This window comes from Dipodomys merriami, unplaced genomic scaffold, assembly GCF_024711535.1.
Source record: "Dipodomys merriami isolate MVZ:Mamm:240054 unplaced genomic scaffold, mDipMer1.0.p SCAF_57, whole genome shotgun sequence".
Lineage (NCBI taxonomy): Eukaryota > Metazoa > Chordata > Mammalia > Rodentia > Heteromyidae > Dipodomys > Dipodomys merriami.
In genome coordinates this window covers 8,170,602-8,176,073 of record NW_027206146.1, presented here as the reverse complement: position 1 = coordinate 8,176,073, position 5,472 = coordinate 8,170,602, and positions in this window count along the sequence as shown.

Genomic DNA, 5,472 nt, shown 5'->3' with positions numbered 1-5,472 from the left:
CATCCTCATGGTGGGGGGGGAGGGGGAGGGGAGGAGGGGGAGGGGGCGGCGAAGGGGGAGGGGGACCCCGCGATGGGGGGGGAGCCCGGCTCCGGCTGTGGGAAGGGGGGGTGCTGACAGAGCCCAGAGAGCGGACGCGAGCCGGGTGGGGAGAGGGTGAGAGGGGGGGTCTCGGATGGAGCCCCCACACACACGTACCCCAGAGAACAGAGAGGTGGGGTCTCTCTCAAGATCTGAGTGGTCAGGGGACGGGACCTCCCCCCTTTCTTTGGTCCCCAGGGAGGAGGGCCGAGCCCCCCCTCCCCCCCGCCCAGGCCCTGCTCGGGGCGGGGGGCTGGAGATGAGAGGAGGAAGAGGAGGAGGAGGAGCAGGCGGCCGCTAGTGGGGGCCCGGGGGGCAGCGGCGGGCACGGGCGGCAGCGGCGACAAGGCTGGCGGTGGCGGCTGGCCCGAGCATCTTCTTCCCGGAGGCTCCCACAGCGGCCTGGCCCCGCCCACCCGCCGGGGCCCCGCCCATGTCAGGCGAGGCCACGCCCTCTCCGCGCTCCCATTGGTCCATCTTTGAAACCTGGGCCGCGTCCCTCCGGGTTGGCCACGCCCCTCCCGGAGTTGAGGAGAAGGGACCCGAGCTCTCGGCATCCATCCTGAGGACCACAGGTTCATCCCTCGCCCTTCCTTTCCCACCCCTCACCTTTAAGGAGCTTTTCTTGAGAACTTTACTTTGGTGCCAGGGCTGGTACTAAGTAAGTGCTTCATAGAAGTGATCGCGTTTAGCCACGGGGGGGAAAGTTAATTTTTCCAGGCACTTTTCTTATCCTCATTTTATAAACGAGGAAAAGGAGCCTGAGAGACTTGACATCACTCCATCTTTTGCTTCTTCTTGTCTTCTAACCCCTGCTCCTCGGCTCCCCCCCCCCCCCCGAAGAAGCAGGGAAATCCTGGTCAGGTAGTCCATCAAGAAATACAGTCCTAGCTGCTCAGGAGGCTGAGATCTAAGCATTCCTGTTTGAAGCCAAGGCAGGCAGAAAAGTCTGTGAGATTCTTATTTCCAATGAACCACTAAAGAAACTAGAAGTGGAGCTGTGGCTCAAGTAGTAGAGTGCTAGCCTTGAGCAAAAGAGGCTCAGGGACAGTATCCTTGAGTTCAAGCCCCAGGACTCTGACTCTGACTCTGACACTCTCTCTCTTTCTCTTTCTCTCTCTTCTCTCTCTCTCTCTCTCTCTCTCTCTCTCTCTCTCTCTCTCTCTCTCTCTCTCTCTCTCTATCTATCTATCTATCTCTCTCTCTCTCTCTCTCTCTCACACACACACACACACACACACAATAGTTACAAGGCTACCACAGGAACTCAGAGGGATGAATTCAATAAAACATGAGCTCAGAAGTTGATGTACCATCACCTGTACTCCTGGTCATCCTGCCTAAGTGTCAGGTTCTTGCCCAGATGTTGGGTCATTACAGGAAACAAGATGGTGTTGGCCCTCTTGGTTTAGGATTGCCGTGAGATCCTTAGGGAATTCTGATTTTTCAGAGAACAAAACTTAGGCTTGGGAACCTGGAATGGAGCTTGTCCAGGAACACAGCTAGACAGAGGGAAAACTGGAGTTTCAGTAGAGGATGAGCTTAATTTCAGAACTCTCCCTGGAAGAGGCAGGGGCTCTTCCTTGGAATGGATCATTGGTAATAGTCATGTCTTCTGGTACATGCATTTTTGTCTCCCAAGATTCCCTGATCTCTAAGGATTTCTTTCCTTTCTAGTTTGACCAGAGCAAGATTAGGTTCTAAGGGGTGTCTGGGAAGGGGGAATTGTGGCAGGTTGGGAGCGTCTGTACACACTGAGATCTGCTCCACTTGGTATGCTCAAAGGTCCTCAGGACGAAGGGGGAAGCAGATGGCCTGGGGTGGATGGGGTGGCCGCCCATCTGTCCCCTCCCCCTTTCATTGTCCCTGGAGCCAAGGGGGAGGGAAGGAGGGCTTGTGGTCCACTGCAGTCTGGATCCTCCCCCTCCATTTTCCTGGAGGGAGCCGAGGAGCTGGTTGCCATGGAGACAGGGAAGAGGCAGGAGGGATGCAGAGAGATGCGGAGGTCAGGCTGAGAGCCATACCTTAGGCCTTCTGAGTTCCATAGACACACACAAACACAGGTACATATTTGAGCAACCATGGAGTTGGGTGTGAAGTTTCCCCCCTCAGGTACACAGTACACACAGAGGCACACTGGGATACACAAGTGTACGGTCTCAGTACTGGTCCACACAGGTGTGCTATGGAATGGACACACACACACACACACACACACACACACACACACACACACACACACTGCTAACACACATTCAGTCATGAACAGCCAGTGGTACAACACAGCCAACCATCTACTAGCCAGCCAGCCACAGCTAACATCCAAGCATGTCTCAGGTGTGAATACTTCATACGTGGTTCCCACACACCCAGAAAAGTTAGACATGCACAGACAAGACCAACAAGACACATGAACAGCCCTCATTACGTAAGACGTAGACACTGAAAACCAGCCTGGATTATAGCTTGCATGTAAACTGGGTATCAACACACACACACACACACACATACACACACACACACACACACACACACATCTAGATACAGGGCCCAGAGTCTAGCACACACAATGACACTCATTGTTACAACACACTTGGGGTGCTGTACTGCTTACTTCTCCCCTCCCCATGCCTGCAGCCCCAAATCCACCCAATCTTCCCGTTTGGACGCACACAACAGCCCGGTCGGTCACGCACTCACACTCACACACAAACACAAACCTCCTCCTAGATATTTTTAAACCAAGGCTAGTTCTGCTACCATGGCAACCGCCCCAAACCCATCACCATAGCAACCCAACGTCAGCTTTCCAAGCACCAAATCCTGGGGGATTGCACGGCCCCAATCAGAGGAAGGCAGAGGGGGCTGCACCCTTTCCCATCATCTGTGCATCCCATTGTAACCCCCCCACCTCAGAGATTTTCGGGGAGCAGACATGCTAGACTGAATAGAGACCAAGGACCAGGGACACCACAGACCAGGATCAGCTGACTCAGAGGCAGCCCCTCTTTTTCCTCCTGCTTATCAGAACCCTGATGGAGGGGCTCACTGGAGTGCAGGGTAACCTGAACCTGGACATAGAAGAATCTGAGTTGGAATCCTGGCTCTGTCACTTACCTACTGTGTGACCTGGGCACCTGCTCACCCTCTCTGAGCATCAGACTCCTTCATTTGGAGAACCAGTGTTCTTGGACACTGATCTCTCTTAAGGGACCATTGTGATTCAGAGTTTTTTTTTTTAAGTACAGGCAGATCTACTGTCAAATTCTAATTTCCTTTCTTTCTTTCTTACTTTCTTTCTTTCTGTCTTTCTTTCTTTCTTTCTTTCTTTCTTTCTTCATTCCTTCCTTCCTTCCTTCCTTTCTTTTTCTTTCTTTTTTTTTTGTCGGTCGTGGGGTTTGAACTCTGGGCCTGGGCGCTATCCCTGGGCTCTTCAGCTCAAAGCAAGCACTCTACTGCTCGAGTCACAGCCCCACTTCCAGTTTTCTGGTGGTTTATTGGAGATAAGAGTCTCATAGACTTTCCTGCCTGGGCTGGCTTTGAACCACAATCCTCAGATCTCAGCCTCCTGAGTAGCTAGGAGTACAGGCGTGAGCCACCGGCGCCCAGCTTCTTACTTCCTTTTATTTCTCAGTCCTGGGGATTGAACTCAGGGCCTAGGTGCTGTCCCTGACTTTTGTCAGCCACAGATCCACTTCCAGTTTGCTGGTGATTAATTGGAGATGAGAGTCAGATGGACTTTCCTGCCCCCATTGGCTTTGAACTACAATCCTCAGATCTCAGCCTCCTGAGTTGCTAGGATGACAGGTGTAAGCCACCAGAGCCTGGCTTTTTCTTTTCTTCCTAGCAAAGGACTTCCCTATGACCAAGTCAAGGAGGACAGATGGTTCAATTGCACGGACTGCTGGGAAATTCTCTGCTGAGGGGTGTGGCCACTGCTCTAAGAACGCTCTATGTCTTCTAACTTAAGTCTTATACGTGGCCTTGGGTAGGTAACTATTATTAGCACCATATTTCAGAAAAGGAAACTGATGCTTGGAAAGTGTGTCTAGGATCATAGTGCTATGGAATTTTTAAGTGTGGCCTGTTGCTGGGCTCTGGTGGCTCATACCTGTCATCCTAGCTACTCAGGAGGCTGAGATTTGAGGATCACAGTTCAAAGCCAGCTCCCAGCAGGGAAGTCCAGAAGCATGTTACTTCCAAGGAAACACCAAAAAGCAGGACCAAGTGGAGGTGTGACTCAAGTGGTAGAGTGCCAGACTTGAGAAAAGAAGTTTAAGCAAGAACACAGGGTTCTGAGTTCAAGACTCAGAAACTACATGAGTTGGTGAGGGTGTCCAGTAGAAGACCCATTCTTAGCCATTGTAAAGGAGGGAGTGTGGAAAAGGGTGATAAAATGATGAATTCTTTTCTTTCTTTTGTCAGATGTTGGGCTTGAACTGGGCCTGGGCACTGCCCCTGAGCTCTTTTGCTCAAGGCTAGCCCTCTACCACTTTGAGCCACAGCTCCACATCTAGTTCTCTGGTGATTAATTGGAGATAAGAGTCTCACAAGCTGGGTGCTAGTGACTCACACCTGTAATCCAAAGTACTCAGGAAGCTGAGATCTGAGGATGGAGGTTTGAAGCAAGCCCAGGAAGGAATGTCCATGAGACTCTTATCTCCAATAAACTACTCAGAAAAAGCTGGAAGTGGTACAATGGCTCAAGTGGTAGAGCACTAGCCTTGAGCACAAAGAGGTTCAGGAACAGTGCCCAGGACCTGAGTTCAAGCCCCAGGATGTAGTGTGGGGGGGAAGTCTCATGAACTTTCCTGCCTGGGCTGATTTTGAATCTTGATCCTCAGATCTCACCCTCCTGAGTAGCTAGAATTACAGGGGTGAGCCACCAACACCTGGTGAATTCTTGGAAATGCTTTTGTTCCTCTGGTATGAAAGACCTCAGTTTTCTAGCCTGTAAAATGCAGGTTCCAATGGTACTTCCCAGAGGGCCTAGGAGGTAGCTGTGAGGAGTCTCTGAGGGTGGGTGGAACCCCATCTCCCAAGAGGTGGGGGAGGGATCAGGAGAGGTAAGGCCAGCTGGTCATTGTGGGAGTTGTCACCTGAGCAGCTTTCAGGGGGGAGAGCAGCCCTGTTCCTCTCACTTCCGGTCTGGTAACCTCAGATTTGGAACTGTCTCTCCTGATCTGGGGACAGGGCGGGAGGGACGGCAGAGTAGCACAATGGCTGTGGATGTGGTGAAGACCCTGAGGGCCATAGTCTCAGCACAGAGCTAAATGTGAGCCGCTCTTAATGTCATCCTTGGCTCGGGACAGGCAGCAGCATAGGGGCAGGGCTTTTCACACGTTTTGGACTCACAGTAAGAAATATATTTCCAGCCAGGCGCTGGAGGCT